The sequence below is a fragment of the Caretta caretta genome, chromosome 13 (genome assembly GCF_965140235.1).
Source record: "Caretta caretta isolate rCarCar2 chromosome 13, rCarCar1.hap1, whole genome shotgun sequence".
Classification (NCBI taxonomy): domain Eukaryota; kingdom Metazoa; phylum Chordata; order Testudines; family Cheloniidae; genus Caretta; species Caretta caretta.
In genome coordinates, this window is record NC_134218.1 from 42,587,683 (window position 1) to 42,609,009 (window position 21,327).

Genomic DNA, 21,327 nt, shown 5'->3' on the forward strand with positions numbered 1-21,327 from the left:
ATGGCCCACCTTGATTATCACTACAAAAGGTCCCCCCACCCCCTGGTAATAGCTCACCTTCCCTGATCCCTCTTGTTATAGTGTGTATGGTAACACCCATTGTTCCATGTTCTCTGTGTATATAAAATCTCCCCACTGTATTTTCCACTGCACGTATCCGATGAAGTGAGCTGTAGCTCACCAAAGCTTATGCTCTAATAAATTTGTTAGTCTCTAAGGTGTCACAAGTCCTCCTTTTCTTTTTACGGATACAGACTAACAGGGCTGCTACTCTGAAACCTATTTATCTTCTAGGAACACACCGCCCCCCGTCCGCAAAGTGTAATCAGAAACGGGAAATCGCTTCAGCAGTTTTTCTTACACCTTTGCCAGTAGAGACAGTATTTTTCTGGTGCAAGACCTGGTGTCTCCGGTGAAGACTCGCTGTTTATCAATGTATCAATGTATCCTGTGAAGTGAAGACTCTTCAACTGCTCCGTACCAGTTTTCCTATAGAATATGAACTTCTCCACCATGATCAAGGCAGAGTTCGTGTTTTTTTGTTGATTTAGTTTCAGTGACAGTGAGCTGTCTGGTTACACTTTCCTTCGAGAACAGGGTTGAGCAGCTTTCACCAGAGTTCCTCATGAGAGCGTGGATGTGTTCTGGTCTTTCCTGATTTTACCTAATTTAGTGATTCGTGACATTCACCATCATTTCTGAGATGGCAAAACTCCGGATTAGGGCAAAGAAGGAAAACGGAGAGCTAAACTGTGTGTGTGTGAGAGAGAGAGAGAGAGAGAGAGAGTTCCAAGTTCATTGTTTGCAGACTTCACCCCTTTCGGCCCCTGAGTCACCCCCAGACCCAGGTGCCCGCCTCCCCGCTGCTCCGCACGTCCCCTCCCTGCGCGGTTTTTGCTCAGCTCCCCCTCTGGTCCGTGTCACTGTGTCGCTCGCGGCGCAGTAATAGGTGGCGGAGTCGCTCAGTTCGCTGGACGGTTTCCACAGGTGGAAGGATTTGTGCGTTTTATCGTGGGTGACATCAAATCCTTTTCTGATCCCTTCATCCGAGTCCTCCCTTCCCAGGTCCCTCAGGAAGAGCCTGGGGGGCTGGTTGGGGAACTGCACGTACCAGAAGGGATAAGGAGGGACAGAAAATTGATAGGTACAGTTCAGACGCACCGGGTCCCCCTGGGAGATGGTAACGCTGCCTTCAGTTTGGGTCACTGAGTCTGCTCCATAGGTGCCCGCTGTGGGGGGAACAGAGCAGAAGAGACGCTCGAGAACGGAGCTGATGTACTTCGAGACAACATGCATGTAACCGATACAAATAGCGCAGCAAAAACATGGTAGATAAACACATAGATACAATAGAAACGCGGTAGAGTCACTAATAGAGACACGAAGTGTGCCCTGAGAGACCATGCAAGAAAAAATAACATTTAGGCTCCGATATAATAAAGAATATTGGCGCTCGAAGACAACACACACAAGACATACAATCCTCTATAACAGAAATATAATATTTATACTTGGATACAACAGAAAACATTAACCCTCCTGGGCCATACAAACATACTAGATGCGATCGGATGTAATATGAGCACTTCGTGATCTTAGCCGTTCAGACAAACCAGACGATGAAGGCAGGATGGAAACATGGTTCCATAGCAGATAACAACGCGGAGAACACACTGACTGTTACTCACTAGCGGTGACTATAACAGCGCAGAGCCAAGTCAGAAACATCCTTCGGCTGAACGATACTTTGACTAAACAGAGCTAATCCTCCTATCGCCTCTCCTCTGCGTGTCGAGGAGCGCCAGTTTCGGAAAGGCAAGGGTTCTGTCCGGTAAAAGCTGCCTTAAAATGTACGTTGCATCTGTGAGTAGAAGCTGACACCTGTCGCAGCAGCATGAACCCAGCTTCACAGGAGTGCTTCCCTCTGCTCTGTAAATCCTCCTCAACGGTACTGTCAGAAACGGGTGGGGGCGTGGGGAGGACAAAGGGGGCTGGGTTGGTGTCAGGAGAGAGGGCAGAGAACACGGGACTGAAAAACGCTCCTACTTTAATTATTTACCTAGCACCACACCGCCCCCAAGCGGTAAAATGTGTTCACAAAAATGGGAAATTGTTTCAGCCGATTTGTTTACACCTTTGCCGGTAAAACAGCCTTTCCGATGCAGAGAGGGGGCATTTTTCTGATGCAGCAGGTGACGGAGGTCGTCTAAAGGCTCTTCTGTCTGTCTCTGTATACTGGGCTGGAGAAGGTTCCTCAGCTGCACAGCGCCCGCTGGTTTTCCGGTTCGATATGAACCTCTCACCTGTGATCATGCTCGAGTTCGTGAGTTAATTGGTTTAGTTTGAGTGATATTAGCTGTCTGGTTGCACTTCTCTTCCAAAATGGACCTGGGGGAAGCTTTCACCAGACTTGCTCATGGGAGGTGGTGCGGGTGGATGTGTTCTGGTCTTCCCTGATTTTACCTCCTTTAGGGATTCATGACATTCACCGCCATTTCTGAGATAGCAACGCTCCGGGTTAGGGCAAAGCAGCAAAACACAGAGAGCTAAAGTAAATGTGTGTGTGTGTGTGTGTGTGTGAGAGAGAGAGAGAGAGGGAGGGAGGGAGGGAGGGAGGGAGATTTCTGTTCCAAGATCAAAGTTTTCAGGCTCTCCACCCCCGCTTTCTGCCACCGAGTCGACCCCGGTGCCCGCCTCCCCGCTGCTCCGCACAGACCCTGCGCGGTTTTTGCTCAGCTCCCCCGCCGGTCCGTGTCACTGTGTCTCTCGCGGCGCAGTAATAGGTCGCGGAGTCGCTCGGGTCGCTGGACGGTTTCCACAGGTGGAAGGATTTGAGCTTTTTATCGTGCATGGCATCGAACCCTTTTCTGATCCCTTCATCCGAGTCCTCCCTTCCCAGGTCCCTGAGGAAGAGCCTGGGGGGCTGGCTGGGGGACTGCACGTACCAGAAGGGATCGACGTTAGCAGCGACAGAAAATTGATAGGTACAGTTCAGACGCACCGGGTCCCCTTGGGAGATGGTAACGCTGCCTTCAGTTTGGGTCACCGAGTCTGCTCCATCGGTGTCCGCTGTGGGGGGAACAGAGCGGAACGGACACACTCAGATACAACAGAACCGGAGCTGAGACGCTCCCGGAGAGTGGAGCTGGAACAGTTTTTCTAGTGGGGGTTCTGAAGGCGGAAGCCATCTATCTGGGCTGTTATGAGTACTTCCCAGCCGCGGGATGCGGCAGCACCCCTAATTCCCGCACTTGTGTTCCCAGGTAACAGGCACGTAACAGAGAGAAACAGCGCAACACTACATGATCGATGTCAAAACAGAACTGGAGTAGAGTCCCTTGGTGATAATAGAAAGGTAAGGAATGCACTGAGAGACAATATAAACGTAATAGATATACCAGAAACATAATTTAATTCGGATATAATGGAAACAGAATATTGGCACTCCGAGACAATACAAACATACATGCAATCAGATATAAAATAAACCCATATTTAAACTGGGATATAAGAGAAAACAATGACCCACAGAGATAATACAAACTAGATACAATTAGACATAATATAAGCAAGTTCGTGACCTTAGGCATTGAAACAACCTCAATGGGGAAGACAGGATAAAGATATGGTTTCATAAAATGTGAGAAGTCTGAGGAATACAATCTTACTCACTTAGAACAGACACGATTATCACAGCTGAGAGCCAAGGTAGAGTCATGCCTGGACTGAAAGATTCTTCGACGAAACAGAGCTAATTCCTAAACCAATAAGAATTTGTATATTCGTGTCTGGTTGCTTCAGTTTAGAGAAGGTGAGAATATTATACCCATGAAGGTGCCTCTAGAAATGTATCCGGTATCTCTGTGTTGTAGCTGCGATATAGCTGAATAACATTGACCCAGCTTCACCTTCTGTGCTCTGTAAATGCTTCGGGATGGCGCTGTCACGAGATGGGAGCGGCTGAGGGGCAGAGTTTGGGGGAGGAGGTTGCTGGCTGGTAGGAAAATACTCAGGGCAATAACAGAGCCGAATCATCTCATTGGTGTGTTTTTCTAGATCAGCTCTGCCCCAGCGTGGCAAAAGGCCTAAACTAGCCGGAGACAAGGGGTGAGGCAACACCTTGTGTAGGTGCATCGACTTCTGTTGGAGAGAGAGAGACAAGCTTAGGAGACACACTATCTTCCATAGAAGTTGGTCCAGTACAAGATACTACCTCATCCACCTCGTGTCTCTGATATCATGGGCCTGACAGGGCTACAGCTATTCTGCGTAAACTAGTGGGGGAAATATTTTAGCAGAATCGGATTTCCTGATAGTTTGCAATCAGAATCTCCAGAGGAACAATAGTGGTTATAACTGGTGCAAGGCAATGCCTGGTGTTACAAAGCATTTGTCTGTCTGTGTATGTATCTATGCAGTGTGTTACCTCACCCGCCTTGTCTCTGTGTGTCTATGTGTGCCCTTTTCACTGCAGCATTCCCCGCCCACACACACACCATATGTACCTGCCTTTTCTACATAGTATAATTTTCCTGCCAGAACACGGCCGTCCCAGGCTTTTATCAGAGGGAATGGGAGTTTTGCACTTCGGATTGTTTCATACGTTGCAGTGAAATTTGTTTAATCCAGTTCCCCACAATTGCCCAGTTCGAAAAATCCTGGATTAGAGCAAACAGTGGAACCAACTGTAGGTCCCAGCAGAGACACCAGTAGGTCCTGTAGCCCCTGCTAGTTTACAGACACACAGACCCCGCAACCCCTGCCTGGTTTTTGCTCACCTCAGGAGAAGTTGGAGCCTATGGGCAGGACAGCAACGCTGCTGTTGTGCTTTTTGTGAGGGTATTGTTTTTGGAAAGCACTGGCGCCCCTTGTGGCAAAACTAGTTGCTAGAAGTTCCTTGACACGTGAAAATGAAGTATGGTGACCAAATCCAGACTCCAGCGAGAAACTGCTGAATTGGAATTCATTTGCAAATTGGATACTATTAATTTAGGCTTAAATAGAGACTGGGAGTGGCTAAGTCATTATGCAAGGTAGCCTGTTTCCTCTTGTTTTTTCCTACCCCCCCCCCAGATGTTCTGGTTTAACTTGGATTTAAACTTGGAGAGTGGTCAGTTTAGATGAGCTATTACCAGCAGGAGAGTGAGTTTGTGTGTGTATGCGGGTGGGGGGGATGTGAGAAAACCTTGATCTATGCAGGAAATAGCCCGACTTGATTATGCAAAGAGTTGTCACTTTGGATGGGCTAGCACCGGCAGGAGAGTGAATTTGTGTGGGGGGTGGAGGGTGAGAAAACCTGGATTTGTGCTGGAAATGGCCCACCTGTTGATCACTTTAGATAAGCTATTACCAGCAGGACAGTGGGGTGGGAGGAGGTATTGTTTCATATTCTCTGTGTGTATATAAAGTCTGCTGCAGTTTCCACGGTAAACATCTGATGAAGTGAGCTGTAGCTCACGAAAGCTCATGCTCAAATAAATTGGTTAGTCTCTAAGGTGCCACAAGTACTCCTTTTCTTTTTGCAGATCCCTCCTCTAACTCTCCTAGGCGCCTCTGCAAATCCCTGTCACCAGGGCGTTTCTCTGTCCTTGTGCCCCTTTCCACTCCCCTCTCTGCACCCACACGCCGGCCAGAAAATGGGTTGGTTGTTACATGGTGGCAGCCCCTGAGTGTCACACTGTGTCGCTCCAAGCACAGTAATACACCGCTGCGCCTGCAACCCTCACTCTGTGCAGGGCCAGCGCGCTGGACTTTCTGTCTGGGGAGAGAACATAAGACCATAAGAACGTCCACACTGGCTCAGACCAAAGGTCCATCAAGCCCAGTATCCTGTTCTCTGACAGTGGCCAATGGCAGGTTCCCCAAAGGGAATGAACAGACAGGTTATCATCAAGTGATCCATGCCCTGTCACCCAATCCCAGCTTCTGGCAAACAGAGGCTAGGGACACCATCCCTGCCCATCCTGGCTAAAAGCCATTGATGGACTTATCCTCCATGAATCTATCTAGCTCCCTTTTCAACCCCGTTATGGTACTGGCCTTCAAAACACCCTCCGGCAAGGAGTTCCAGAGGTTGACAGTGCGTTGCATGAAAAAAATACTTTCTTGTGTTTGTTTTAAACCTACTACCTATTACTTTCATTTGGTGGCCCCTTGTTCTTGTATTATGAGAAGGAGTAAATAACACTTATTTACTTTTTCTATACCACTCATGATTGTATAGACCTTTATCATATCCCCCTTTAGTCGCCTCTTTTCCAAGCTGAAAAGTCCCAGTCTTATTAATCTCTCCTCATACAGAAGCCATTCTATACCCCTAATCATTTTTGTTGCCCTTTTCTGAACCTTTTCCAATTCCAACAGATCTTTTTTGAGATGGGGCAACCACATCTGCATGCAGTATTCAAGATGTGAGAGTACCATGGATTTATATAGAGGCAATATGATATTTTCTGTCTTATCGATCCCTTTCTTAATGATTCCCAACATTCTGGTCACTTTTTTGACTGCCGCTGCACATTGAGTGGATGATTTCAGGGAACTATTCAGAATGACTCCAAGAGCTCTTTCTTGAGTGGTAACAGCTAATTTAGATGCCATCATTGTATATGTATAGTTGGGATTACGTTTTCCAATGTCCATTACTTTGCATTTATCAACATGAAATTTCATCTGCCATTTTGTTGCCCAGTCACCCAGTTTTGTGAAATCCTTTTGTAGCTTTTCGCAGTCTGCCTGGGACTTAATTATCTTGAGTAGTTTTGTATCACCTGCAAATTTTGCCACCTCACTGTTTACCCCTTTTTCCAGATTGTTTATGAATATGTTAAATAGGACTGGGCCCAGTACAGATCCCTAGGGGACATCACTATTTACCTCTCTCCATTCTGAAAACTGACCCTTTATTCCTACCCTTTGTTTCCTATCTTTTAACCAGTTACCGATCTATAAGAGAACCTTCCCTTTTATCCCATGACTGATTATTTTGCTTAAGAGCCTTTGGTGAGGGACCTTGTCAAAGGCTTTCTGAAAATCTAAATACACTATACCCACTGGATCTCCTTTGTCCACATGCTTGTTGGCCCCCTCAAAGAATTCTACTAGATTGGTGAGGCATGATTTCCCTTTACAAAAGACATATTGACTATTTCCCAACAAATTATGTTCATCTGTGTGTCTGACAATTCTGTTCTTTACGATAGCTTCAACCAATTTGCCCGGTACTGGAGTGGGGCTTACCGACCTGTAGTTGCCAGGGTCACCTCTGGAGCCCTTTTTAAAAATTGGCATCACATTAGCTACCCTCCAGTCATTTGGATACAGAAGCTGATTTAAATGATAGGTTACAGACTACAGTTAGTAGTTCTGCTATTTCACATTTGAGTTCCTTCATAACTCTTGGGTGAATACCATCTTGTCCTGGTGACTTATTACTGTTTAGTTCATCAATTTGTTCTAAAACCTACTCTAATGACACCCCAATTTAGGACTGTTCCTCAGGTCTGTCATCCAAAAAGAATATCTCAGGTTTGGGAATCTCCCTCACATCCTCAACAGTGAAGACTGATGCAAAGAATTCATTTAGTTTCTCCGCAATGGCCTTATCGTCTTTGAGTGCTCCTTTAGCCTCTCGATTGTCCAGTGGCCCCACTGGTTGTTTAGCTGGCTTTCTGCTTCTGATGTATTTAGAAAAAAATTGCTATTATTTTTGGAGTCTTTGGCCAACTGTTCTTCAAATTCCTTTTTAGTCTTTCTAATTATATTTTCACACTTCATTTGCCAGAGTTTATGCTCTTTTCTATTTTCCTCATTAGGCTTTATCTTCCATTTTTTAAAGGATGCCTTTTTTGCCTCTCACTGCTTCTTTTACTTTGTTGTTTAACCACAGTGGCTCTTTTTTGGTTCTCTTACTAGGTTTTTTTAATTGGGGTATACATTTAAGTTGAGCTTCCATTATGGTGTCTTTAAAAAGTTTCCACGAAATTTGCAGGGATTTTACTTTTGGTACTGTACCTTTTAATTTCTGTTTCACTAACCTCCTCATTTTTGTGTAGTTCCCCTTTCTGAAATTAAATGCTACAGTGTTGGGCAGCTGTGGAGTTTTCCCCACCACAAGGATGTTAAATTTAATTATATTATGGTCACTATTACCAAGCGGTCCTGCTATATTCACCTCTTGGACCTGATCCTGTGCTCCATTTAGGACTAAATCAAGAATTGCCTCTCCCCTGGTGGGTTCCAGGACCAGCTGCTCCAAGAAGCAGTCATTTAAGGTGTCAAGAATCTTTATCTCAGCATCCCTTCCTGAGGTGATATGTACCCAGTCAATATGGAGGTAGTTGAAATCACCCATTATTATTATTGAATTTTTTATTTTAATAGTCCCTCTCTAACCCCCCTGAGCATTTCAGAGTCACTAACACCATCCTGGTCAGGTGGTCTGTAATATATCCCTACTGCTATATTCTTATTTTTCAAGCATGGAATTACTATCCATAGAGATTCTATAGTACAATTTAGTTCATTTAAGATTTTTACTTCATTTGATTCTACGCTTTCTTTCACATATAGTGCCACTCCCCCATCAGCACGACCTGTTCTGTCCTTCTGATATATTTTGTATCCTGGTATTACTGTGTCCCATTGATTATCCTCATTGCACCAGGTTTCTGTGATGCCTATTATATCAATATCCTCATTTAATACTAGGCGCTCTAGTTCACCCATCTTATTATTTAGACTCCTAGCATTGGTATATAAGCATTTTAAAAACTTGTCATTTTTTGGTGGTCCCCTATTGCATGACGTACTTGACTTTTTCTCATCAGATCCTCCCTGTATTTTATCATTTTCCATCCTCTCCTATGTATTAGGACATAGGGAATCTCCATTTATAGATCCTCCCCTAAGGGATGTTCAAACCACATGCTCCTCCGCACCTGTCGGCTTTCCCCCAGCCCTTAGTTTAAAAACTGTTCTACGACCTTTTTAATTTTAAGTGCCAGCAATCTGGTTCCATTTTGGTTTAGGTGAAGCCCATCCTTCCTGTACAGGCTCCCCCTCTCCTAAAAGCTTCCCCAGTTCCTAATAAACCTAACCCCCTCCTCTCTACACCATCGTCTCATCCACGCATTGAGATCCTGCAGTTCTGCCTGTATAACTGGCCCTGTGTGTGGAACCAGGAGCATTTCAGAGAATGCTACCATGGAGGTTTGGACGTGAATCTCTTACCTAGAAGCCTAACTTTGACCTCCAGGACCTCTCTCCTCTCCTTCCCTATGGCGTTGGTACCTACATGTACCATGACCACCGGCTTCTCCCCAGCACTGTACATACATCTATCTAGATGTATTGAGAGATCCACAACCTTCGCACCAGGCACCATGCGGTTCTCCCAGTCATCACAAACCTAGCTATCTATGTCTCTAATGACTGAATTGCCCACCTGTCTCTTCCCAATAACTGGAGTTCCCTCCTCGGAGAAGTATCCTCAGTGTGAGAGGATACCACAACATCATCTGAGAGGAGGGTCTCAACTATGGATCGTTTCCCTCTGCTCCAGCTGGATGTTCTCCTTCCCTGAGGCTTTCATCCTCCTCAACAACACAGAGGCTGTCAGACCGGGGGTGGGACCATTCTACTGTGTCCTGGAAAGTCTCATCTTGTACCTCTCTGTCTCCCTCAGCTCCTCTAGCTCGGCCACCCTGGTCTCCAAAGTCCATATGTGGTGTCTGAGGGCCGGGAGCTCCTTGCACCGAATGCATACATATGCCACCAGCCCACAGGGCAGGTAATCAGACATGCTGCAATAAACTGGGTAGCTCCTGCTCTGTTGCTGGACTTCTGCCTGCATTCTCTTTTTACTCCTGCAGCTGGTTCCCTTGTTGGTGCTTTGTTTTTATCAATCGGTGTTTTGACCTTTCAGTGCAAAAAATGTTAGATGTATCTAGCCCCTGCTCACACTCCCCCTGTAAACTCCCTTGCCAAATTCCCCTTTTTGCTAGCTCCTCTGGTCGCTTAGGAGCGGCTTTTTAAAACCCTGTTCTGCCTGAGTATCCCCACCCCCTGGTTAAGGGTTGATTGGATGCCTCGTCAACAAGCTCCTAACTCTCAGCCTCGCCTAGCAGGCCTCTAGGCTCAGCACACACATGGTCAGCACATGGGCCCCCAAACAAACAGACCACACAGTATATTTCAGTCAAGCAGCAAGCATGCCACAAACACTGCAGACAACAAACTTATCCCAAGGGTCCTGCAATCACTCCTCCTTCACCTGGAGAACTCCCTTGCCAAACTCCCCTGTTAGCTGCTCCTGTTCACTGGCTCCATTTCAGAGTCCCCTCCAGGTCAGTGCTGGAAGCCAGGTCTATGAGTCTTTGAACTATAAACTCAGGCCTCTGGCTGGGGAATAACCAGAATATCCACTCCCTTGTCACAGAGGGGTGAGAGCAGGTGAGGTTCTACCCAGCTCCCTCCGAAGCACTGGCTGCTGGATCTCTGCACTGCCTGGGCCACCTGGGAAAGAGATTTTCACACCAAATTCACCCTTTACAAGCCCTTAGGGGCCAATCAGTCCATTGCTCCCAAACCCCAACCCCTGTCCCAACCACGGACAGGATACTAATCTGAATCAGTGAACTGGGGCAGGAAACCTCACTCACTCTCTCAGAGCAAACACTGGGAAGGCAGCTGTGATCCATTGTGACAGCATGGTGAGGTTTTCGGGGAGGCTGGGACACAAATGTACTGGACCCCAGACTCAGCTAGGATGACCTGGCAGGTGAAGAGAAAAATCTCCCACGTTAGGCCCTTAAAACAAAAAAAAACCTTGTGTCTCTTGTGTCAAAGCTGCTGCCTGCCAGGATAACCCACAGAGCTGCAGAGTGGCCTGCACAGGCATGACTGTCTCTTCTCTGCAGGGAGGCAGCCAAGGATGGGCTGGTATGAAGGGCAGAGACTGGGGGTGTTCAAAGGAAGGGAGAGAGCGTGAGGCAGAAGAATATGGTCCTTTGTATTAGTTTTCTACTACAGCACTGCCCCTAAGTGGCAAAGTGCATGCATTGGCAGTAAATATTGGCTGATAATAGGGCTCTCAAGAGATTTAAAAAAAATTGAGATTAATTGTGTGATTAATTGTGCTTTTAAACAACAACAGACAGCCATGTATTTAAATATTTTTGGATGTTGTCTACATTTTCAAATATATTGTTTTCAATTTCAAACAGAATACAATGTCTGCAGTGCTCACTTTATATTTGTATTACAAATATTTGCAGTAAAAAAACAAAAGAAATAGTATGAGGTGAATTGGAAAATACCGTTACTTTTGTTCAAAATTTTTACAGAGCAAATATTTGTAATAAAAATAATATAAAGTGAGCACTGTGCACTTTGTATTGTGTTGCAATTAAAATTAATATATTTGAAAATGTAGAAAAACATCCAAAAAATTTAATACATTTCAATTGGTATTCCACTGCTTAACAGTGTGATTAAAACAGTGAGTAATCGCAATTTTTAACCTCAATTATTTTTTTTGCTTAATCATTAGAGTTAACTGCAATTAATTGACAGCCCTGCACATATATTATACCCCTTCCCCCACCCCGTGTCTGTCTTACCTGTTTAGACCAGTGGCTCTCAAACTTTTGTATTGCTGACCCTCTTTCACACAGCAGGCCTCTGAGTGCAACACCCACTTATAAATTAAAAGCACATTTTTATATTTAACACTATTATAAATGGTGGAAGCCAAGCGGGGTTTGGGGGTGCAGGCTGACAGGTTACAACCCCCACATAATAACCTTACGACCCCCTGAGGGGTCAGAACCCTCAGTACAAGAACCCCTGATTTAGGCACTATTGCTTCATGGTTTCCTTGTATGTCTCCACCTGTTGTTTCTTGCCTTGCACCTGGGGCAAGGAATCGGTTTTTTTTTCCGTCTTTGTACAGCACCTAGCACAATAGGATTCTAGTCAATGACTGGGGTCTTCTGGGTGCTAGCATAACACAAATAAATAATAATAATCAATATCTAGCTAGCTATTTGTGTACGGTTTGGTTTGGGGAGGAGTTACTTAATTTTTATTTCCTAGACAGATTACGCAGCTCCATTCATTCTTTCATTCCTGGTTTCCTGAGCTGATGGTGAATTTTGTTCTATGACCTGCCCAGTGCATCCTGCAATCCTAGGCGGGAGCAGAAAGAGGCGATGCAGGCTGGAGGATGGACTAGATGGGGGAGGAGGGCTTGTGTGCTGCTGGTTTGTGTGAGAGACAGAGATGTCTGTTCCAGGTCCAGGGCTTGCAGAATTCCTACCCTTCATCCCCGAGTCGCTCCCAGGAACCAGCGATTCCTGCCACAGCCCCCGGGGGTTTTTTGCTGAGCTCCCCTGCCGATCCGTGTCACTGTGTCTCTCACGGCGCAGAAATAGGTCGCGGAGTCGCTCAGTTCGCTGGACGGTTTCCACAAGTGGAAGGATTTGAGCTTTTTATCATGGGTGGCATCGAACCCTTTTCTGATCCCTTCATCCGAGTCCTCCCGTCCCAGGTCCCTCAGGAAGAGCCTGGGGGGCTGGCTGGGGAACTGCACGTACCAGAAGAGAGAGGGAGAAACAGCCTCATAGGTGCAGTTAACAACCACAGATTCTCCTCGGGAGATCAGGGCGCTGCCCTTGGTTTGGGTGACTGAGTCTCCATTGCTCCGTCCTGCGGGGGGGGGGGGGGGGGGGAGGGAAGGGGGAAAGAAAATAGCGTATTGTGTGCACTTAAATGTAATAGCAACAAAATAGGTACACAGTATATACATAGAGACATAATAGCAACTCGATACACAAGTAAATGTACACATAACAGACACACATATAATGGAAACATGATAAATATATAGAGATAAAATAGTTTCATTGAGATAGAATAGAAACATAATAGAAATAATAAGCACATTATGGATACATTCATATAAAATAGAAAGACAATAGATACAGATATAAACATATTAGATACATTCGGATGTAATAATAATACCAATATAAAGTAACGTAACAGAAAGAGTACATAGAAACATATTAGATACAGGGAGGCACAATAAATACATAAGTGCGCTCAGATAAAATAAATACCATTGATGGAGAGAGACGTGATACAAATATACTGTACATACATTCAGATATAATAGAAATTTAATAGGTAAGAGAAGACATAGGAATATCCTATTTAAAATCCGTTCTAATAGAAATACAGTAGGTACAGACATAACGTATACATAACAGATGCACCCAGGTATAATGGAAATACAATACATGCATAACACAGACATACTACATAAGCACAGATATAATGTATTATAATTCAATGTATAATACAGACATATAAGCGCAGATATAATAAGCACCCACATGATTTTAGGCACTGTCAATATCGCATTACGCGGACAGGGTTAGCAGCTGGAAGAATACAATGGGAACAGGATGAGGAATGGAAGCACTCACTTAGAATAGACAGCATCAGGACAGCTGTGACCCAAGGTAAAGGCATCCTTGGGTCTTCCCAGAATATGGGACCGAGAGCGAGATGGTGTCACCAACAGCAAGAACGAGTTTCTCTTTGATCGTCGTTCTGCAGAGAAGAGAAGGGAAGAATAATAACTTTGCCCCTCAGATGATGCTTTAGAAGCGCCTATTGTGTCTCTTGGTGCAGCGCCTCTCTTCCTGCGCCGGAGTGAATGCCGCGACTCCCTAAAGCGCCTCCGAACCGATGCGGCCAGAGATGGAAGCTGTCTGAAAGGTTACCGGGGTGGTGGAGGGACCGTGGTGGGAGAGGAGGGAACTCACCGGCCAGAAAAATACCGTGTTGTTTGTTTTATTGTCCGAGGCAACATTGCCCCCTAGTGGCAAAAATAATTTCACTGTTAAAAAATTTTAGTAGCAGAAACGATTCGGGCTTGTCTATACTAGCAAGTTTTGTCATCAAAAATTGCCTTTTGGCGAGAAAACAGGGACAGCCGTACACACTGCAACAGGACTTTTCTAGAAAAAAAGACCGAGTTTGGCAACAAAAAACTTCCATCCCTGTGACAGGTTTCAGAGTAGCAGCCCTGTTAGTCTGTATTCGCAAAAAGAAAAGGAGTACTTATGGCACCTTAGAGACTAACCAATTTATTTGCGCATCAGCTTTCGTGAGCTACAGCTCACTTCATCGGATGCAATGTGAGAGACTTTTGTCTTTTCCCTCCCTTTATTGTCAACAAACAGCCAGTGTAGACACCATACCTGTTTTTTTCAATTTTATTGGCCTCCAGAAAGTGTCCCACAATTCCCATGCTGCCGCTCTGGTCAGCGATTTTAACTCCGCTGCCCTGCCGCCAACCTGCCCCTCCCCCTTGCAAGCCCCGGGGATTTTAAATCCCATTTCCTGCTTGCTGGCTCAGCGTGGAGAGGTGTCCTGGCGTCTTCGCAGGTGAGCATGGCTGGCTATCGCGCCTAACGCGCTCCCGCTGGGACCAAGGTGCTGGTGGAGCTGATCAGTGTATGGGGAGAGGAGTCTGTTCAGTTGCAGCTGGGAGAGACCCCTAGGAATCGGGACACATATGGGCAGGTTTCCCCAGGCTTGTGCGAAAAGGGCTATGATCGGGACACGCAGCAGTGCCCAGCGAAGACAAAGGAGCTGAGGCAGGCCTACCATAAGGGGAGGGAGGCAAACCATCGCTCTGGAGGGGCACCTAAGAGTTGCTGCTTCTGTAAGGAGCTGAATGCCATCCTCGGTGGTGAATTTCCACAGAGATTAACTCTCTCTGAATCCTCTGAGACCGCCTCTCCCGGACATGCTGAGACAGTTTGGAGGCTCATTTAAAGAACACACAGAGAGAGACAGACCGACAGACAGAGAGAAGTAGTTTCCCTAGGAGTCGCTTACAGTCACAGGTACAGCGAAAGCATCACTGGATGGTTAATTTTCTTCACTCAGAAGATAACTCTCTCTTTTGGATTGCAGCTGTAGTTTAAGAGCTCCCCTCTCGCTGACTTTCACCTGCTCCAGACACAGAGGAAAAGCCTGATCCTTGCAGAGGAGCCAAGACACACAGGTTTTGGTGGAACTAGGAGGGTACCAACTCTGGGCTCAGCCATTGTGCTGATTGTTGTTTTACGTGAGTAAGATTTCACATTTTCCGGTATCTCTCTGTGCATCCTGTCCCCCTGCGTTGTCCCGTTTTCTCTCCCTGGCTCTTGCAAGCACAGAACAGAAGGTGGATTGTTGGCAAGAGGGAATTTATCCCTAAACTCCCTTCGAAGTTTCACGCCCACTGAATTAATTCTCTGGTTGGTTTTCTCTCCCAGTGGCCCCAGGCAGAGCCGACATCTAGCAGCCAAGCCCCGCAGAAGCTTTGGAGAGAGCCGAACTGAATCTCACCTGCCTCTATACCTCAGTCTTGACCCCGAGAAGCCAAGAGGTAAAATAGACCCATGTGTTATCCGGACCACAGAGAGCATTCCTGCTTGTACTGCAGCGCCCTCTGGCGGCACAATCCGCGAACTGTAGTGAGAGGCAGCTCAGAAATCTTTTTACAGCGACTTTCCCAGGGGTGAGTTACTCCCTGAGCCCTGGTCTACACTAGGACTTTAGGTCGAATTTGGCAGCGTTAAATCAATAAAAACCTGCACCCTTCCACATGATGAAGCCCTTTTTTTTTGACTTAAAGGGCTCTTAAAATCGATTTCCTTACTCCACCCCCGACAAGTGGATTAACGCTTAAATCGGCCTTGCTGGGTCGAATTTGCGGTACTGTGGACACAATTTGATGGTATTGGCCTCCAGGAGCTACCTCAGAGTGCTCCATTGTGACTGCTCTGGACAGCACTCTCAACTCGGATGCAGTGGCCAGGTAGACAGGAAAAGAACCGCGAACGTTTGAATCTCATTTCCTGTTTGGCCAGCATGGCAAGCTGCTGGTGACCATGCAGAGCTCATCAGCAGAGGTGACCAAGTTGGAGTCCCAGAATCGCAAAAGAGCTCCAGCATGGACTGAATGGGAGGTATGGGATCTGGTCGCTGTATGGGGAGAGGAATCCGTGCGATCAGAACTCCGTTCCAGTTTTCAAAATGCCAAAACCTTTGTCAAAATCTCCCAGGGCATGAAGGACAGAGGCCATAACAGGGACCCAAAGCAGTGCCGCGTGAAATGTAAGGAGCTGAGGCAAGCCTACCAGAAAACCAGAGAGGCAAACGGCCGCTCCAGGTCAGAGCCCCGAACATGCCGCTTCTATGATGAGCTGCATGCCATTTTAGGGGGTTCAGCCACCACTACCCCAGCCATGTTGTTTGACTCCTTCAATGGAGATGGAGGCAACAAGGAAACAGGTTTTGGGGATGAAGAAAATGATGAGGAGGAGGTTGTAGATAGCTCAGAGCAAGCAAGTGGAGAAACCGGTTTTCGCAACAGCCAGGAACTGTTTCTCACTTTGGACCTGGAGCCAGTACCCCCGAACCCACCAAAGGCTGCCTCCTGGACCTGGCAGGTGGAGAAGGGACCTCCGGTGAGTGTATCTTTTAAAATAGTATACATGGTTTAAAATCAAGAGTGTGAAAGGATTAATTTGCCCTGGCATTCGCGGCTCTCCTGGATGTACTCCCAAAGCCTTTGCAAAAGGTTTCTGGGGAGGGCAGCCTTATTGCGTCCTCCATGGACACTTTACCACTTTACCACTCCAGGACACTTTACCACTCCAGGCCAGTAGCACATACTCAGCAATCATTGTAGAACAAAAGCATTGCAGTGTATGTTTGCTGGCGTTCAAACAACATCCATTCTTTATCTCTCTGTGTTATCCTCAGGAGAGTGAGATATCAGTCATGGTCACCTAGTTGAAATAGGCTGCTTTTCTTCAGGGGACACTCAGAGGTGCCCGTTCCTGCTGGGCTGTTTGCCTGTGGCTGAACAGAAATTCTCCCCACTGTTAGCCACGGGGAAGGGGGAGGGTTGAGGGGGTAGCCACGCAGTGGGGGGAGGCAAAATGCGACCTTGTAATGAAAGCACATGTGCTATGTATGTAATGTTAACAGCAAGGTTTACCCTGAAAGAGTGTAGCCATTGTTTTATAAAATGTGTCTTTTTAAATACCGCTGTCCCTTCTTTTTTCCTCCACCAGCTGTATGTGTTTCAATGATCACAGGATCTTCTCCTTCCCAGAGGCTAGTGAATATTAGAAAGAAAGAAAAAAATGCCCTCAAGATGAAATGTTCTCTGAGCTCATGCTGTCCTCCCACACTGACAGAGCACAGATGAATGCATGGAGGCAAATAATGTCAGAGTGCAGGAAAGCACAAAATGACCGGGAGGAGAGGTGGCGGGCTGAAGAGACTAAGTGGTGGGCTGAAGAGAGTAAGTGGCGGGCTGAAGACAGGGCTGAAGCTCAAATGTGGCGGCAGCGTGATGAGAGGAGGCAGGATTCAATGCTGAGACTGCTGGAGGATCAAACCAATATGCTCCAGTGTATGGTTGAGCTGCAGCAAAGGCAGCTGGAGCACAGACTGCCACTACAGCCCTTGTGTAACCAACCACCCTCCTCCCCAAGTTCCATAGCCTCCTCACCCAGATGCCCAAGAACGCAGTGGGGGGGCCTCCGGCCAACCAGCCACTCCACCACAGAGGATTGCCCAAAAAACAGAAGTCTGGCTTTCAATAAATTTTAAAGTTGTAAACTTTTAAAGTGCTGTGTGGCATTTTCCTTCCCTCCTCCACCACCCCTCCTGGGCTACCTTGGTAGTCATCCTCCTATTTGTGTGATGAATGAATAAAGAATGCATGAATGTGAAGCAACAATGACTTTATTGCCCCTGCAAGTGGTGATCGAAGGGAGGAGAGGAGGGTGGTTAGCTTACAGGGAAGTAGAGTGAATGAATGGGAGGGGGTTTCATCAAGGAGAAACAAACAGAACTTTCACACCTTAGCCTGTCCAGTCATGAAACTGGTTTTCAAAGCTTCTCTGATGCGCACCACGCCCTCCTGTGCTCTTCTAAGCACCCTGGTGTCTGGCTGCGTGTAACCAGCAGCCAGGTGATTTGCCTCAACCTCCCAGCCCGCCATAAACGTCTCCCCCTTACTCTCACAGATATTGTGGAGCGCACAGCAAGGAGTAATAACAGTGGGAATATTGGTTTCGCTGAGGTCTAACCGAGTCAGTAAACTGCGCCAGCGCGCTTTTAAACATCCAAATGCACATTCTACCACCATTCTGCCCTTGCTCAGCCTGTAGTTGAACAGCTCCTGACTACTGTCCAGGCTGCCTGTGTACGGCTTCATGAGCCATGGCATTAAGGGGTGGGCTGGGTCCCCAAGGATAACTATTGGCATTTCAACATCCCCAACAGTTATTTTCTGGTCTGGGAATAAAGTCCCTTCCTGCAGCTTTTGAAACAGACCAGAGTTCCTGAAGATGCGAGCATCATGTACCTTTCCCGGCCATCCCATGTTGATGTTGGTGAAACGTCCCTTGTGATCCACCAGAGCTTGCAGCACTATTGAAAAGTACCCCTTGCGGTTTATGTACTTGCCAGCTTGGTGCTCTGGTGCCAAGATAGGGATATGAGTTCCATCTATGGCCCCACCACAGTTAGGGAATCCCATTGCAGCAAAGCCATCCACTATGACCTGCACATTTCCCAGGGACACTACCCTTGATATCAGCAGACCTTTGATTGCATGGGCTACTTGCATCACAGCAGCCCCAACAGTAGATTTGCCCACTCCAAATTGATTTCCAACTGACCGGTAGCTGTCTGGCATTGCAAGCTTCCACAGGGCTATCGCCACTCGCTTCTCAACTGTGAGAGCTGCTCTCATCTTGGTATTCATGCGCTTCAGGTCAGGGGAAAGCAAGTCACAAAGTTTCATGAAAGTGCCCTTATGCATGCGAAAGTTTCGCAGTCACTGGGAATCATCCCAGACCTGCAACACTATGCGGTCCCAGCAGTCTGTGCTTGTTTCACGAGCCCAGAGTCGGCGTTCCACCACATGAACCTGCCCCATTAGCACCATGATGCATACATTGGCAGGGCCCATGCTTTCAGAGAAATCTGTGTCCATGTCCTGATCACTCACGTGACCACGCTGACATTGCCTCCTCACCTGGTATCGCTCTGCCAGGTTCTGTTGCTGCATATACTGCTGGATAATGCATGTGGTGTTTAATGTGCTCCTAATTGCCAAAGTGAGCTGAGCAGGCTCCATGCTTGCCTTGGTATGGCGTCCGCACAGAAAAAAGGCGCGGAACAATTGTCTGCCATTGCTCTGATGGAGGGAGGGGTGACTGACGACATGGCTTACAGGGTTGGCTTACAGGGAATTAAAATCAGCAAAGGGGGTGGCTTTACACCAAGGAGTATTTCAGGCAGGACTTCACGGAGGGTTCCAATAAGAAATGGTGCACCTAAGTAATTGTTCTTATTGGAACAAGCAGGTTGGTCTGGCCTCTGATTGATACATGGCTAGATTTACCTCGCTGCACCTTCTCTGTGAGTGACTGCAGTGTGACCTAGAGGAATGAGTCCCCTAGACGCGGGGGGGGGGGCGGTTGAGAAAATGAGTACAAAACAAATCTGGTCTATTTCTTCTTTTGATCCACTCCATCTATCTTTTACATCTTTGGCTGGCAGCAGACGGTGCAGAAGGACTGCAAGCCATCCACATCTTGTGGTTGCTCGGCAGAAGATGGTACAATAGGACTGCTCGCCATCCTTATCTCTTACCTGCCCGGCAGAAGATAGTACAATAGGACTGCTAGCAATCCATATCACCTGCCTGCTCACTATAAGACGGTTCAATAGGACTGACTGCGGACTAAAGAGAATGACCTGGTCAAGTCACTTCTAATGTAGTCCCTGCACCCATATCTGGCCAGGAGCACCTCGGACATGACAATGATGGCTACCAGTCCTACTGTACCATCTGCTGCCACAAGACAATGGGTTGCTGCTGCTGTGTAGCAATGCAGTACCACGTCTGCCAGCACCCAGGAGACATATGGTGACGGTTACCTGAGCGGGCTCTATGCTTGCTGTGGCCTGGCGTCTGCACAGGTAACTCAAGAAAAAAGGTGCGAAACGGTTGTCTGCTGCTGCTTTCACGGAGGGAGGGAGGGAACGGGGGCCTGACGATATGTACCCAAAACCACCCGCAACAATGTTTTAGCCCCATCAGGCACTGGGATCTCAACCCAGAATTCCAATGGGCAGCGGAGACTGCGGGAACTGTGGGATAGCTACCCACAGTGTAATGCTCCGGAAGTCGATGCTAGCCTCGGTACTGTGGAAGCACTCCGCCAAGTTAATGCACTTAGAGCATTTTCTGTGGGGACACTCAAACTCGAATATATAAAAATGATTTCCAAAAAAATGACTTCTATAAATTCAACCTAATTTCATAGAGTAGACATACCCTTAGAAATTCCCTGACCAATTGGAAAAGGCAGGAACTACCAGGCTGTTTAGTGAAATTTTATTAATATTATACTCAATATGCCCTGTAAGGGGGAAATTCCTTTGCAGAATAGTATTTGTTAAACTTGACAGTCATTTTTTTCTAGTAATATTTGTGTCTTACAATTGTAATTCGAGGATGGTGTTATATCTGTCATCTATCTACCTCTCATCTCTCCCTCTCACTGTCTTTATCTAATCTAACCACACAAGGTGGGTGTGGTAATCTCTTTTATTGGGGCAACTTCTGTGGGTCTCTCTCTCACCAGCAGAAGTTGGTCCTCTGAGTTGCACCCCACAATGTTTTATGAAAATATGCTTATGAGTGTAAATATAACTGAAATATGCTTTATGCAAAAGGTCTCTTGGAAGCAATCATTACAAAGCTTGTGATCTACTGAGTGTGTTCATCCCATTTGTTGGCGTGTGTTATTTCTATGTCTGGCATTAGGTGAATAAGACATAAACTTGTATCACTGATGTCAACATGTTAAGTGGAAGCCATTAAGGGTGCTTCAGAATCAAGCACCTGTCAATGGCTCTGTTTACTTGCAAACCTTCCGGGGTACATGGGGGCAAGCCCAGAAAGAATGGAGACTAGGGATCTCACAGGACATGTGACCATGTCACATAATACTGGAATCCATCTTAAATCTGGTACTTTTCCATTTAGAAGGAAGGTTGCGGACCCAGAGAGACAAAGGATTCCTTCCTTGTGCCAAATCTATAAAAGGGGGTGGAGCAGAACAAGAGGGGTGGCCAGTCATGAGAAAGCCCCTGCTTTTCACCTAAAATGCCTGCTGAAGCTAACAAGGTCTGTACCAGGGGAAAGGATTGGGTCCAGACTAGGAAAGG

The 21,327-nt window shown here is 46.7% G+C and overlaps 1 long non-coding RNA gene across 1 annotated transcript; it reads left to right on the forward strand.

Annotated features, from left to right (window-relative positions):
• The first annotated feature begins 2,098 nt into the window (after positions 1–2,098).
• LOC142068856 (uncharacterized) lies at positions 2,099–17,705 on the forward strand. Its single transcript, XR_012664777.1, has 5 exons — positions 2,099–2,323; positions 3,264–3,355; positions 14,992–15,145; positions 15,336–16,532; positions 17,145–17,705. It is a non-coding gene; the product is annotated as an uncharacterized LOC142068856 (long non-coding RNA).
• The last annotated feature ends 3,622 nt before the right edge of the window (positions 17,706–21,327 follow it).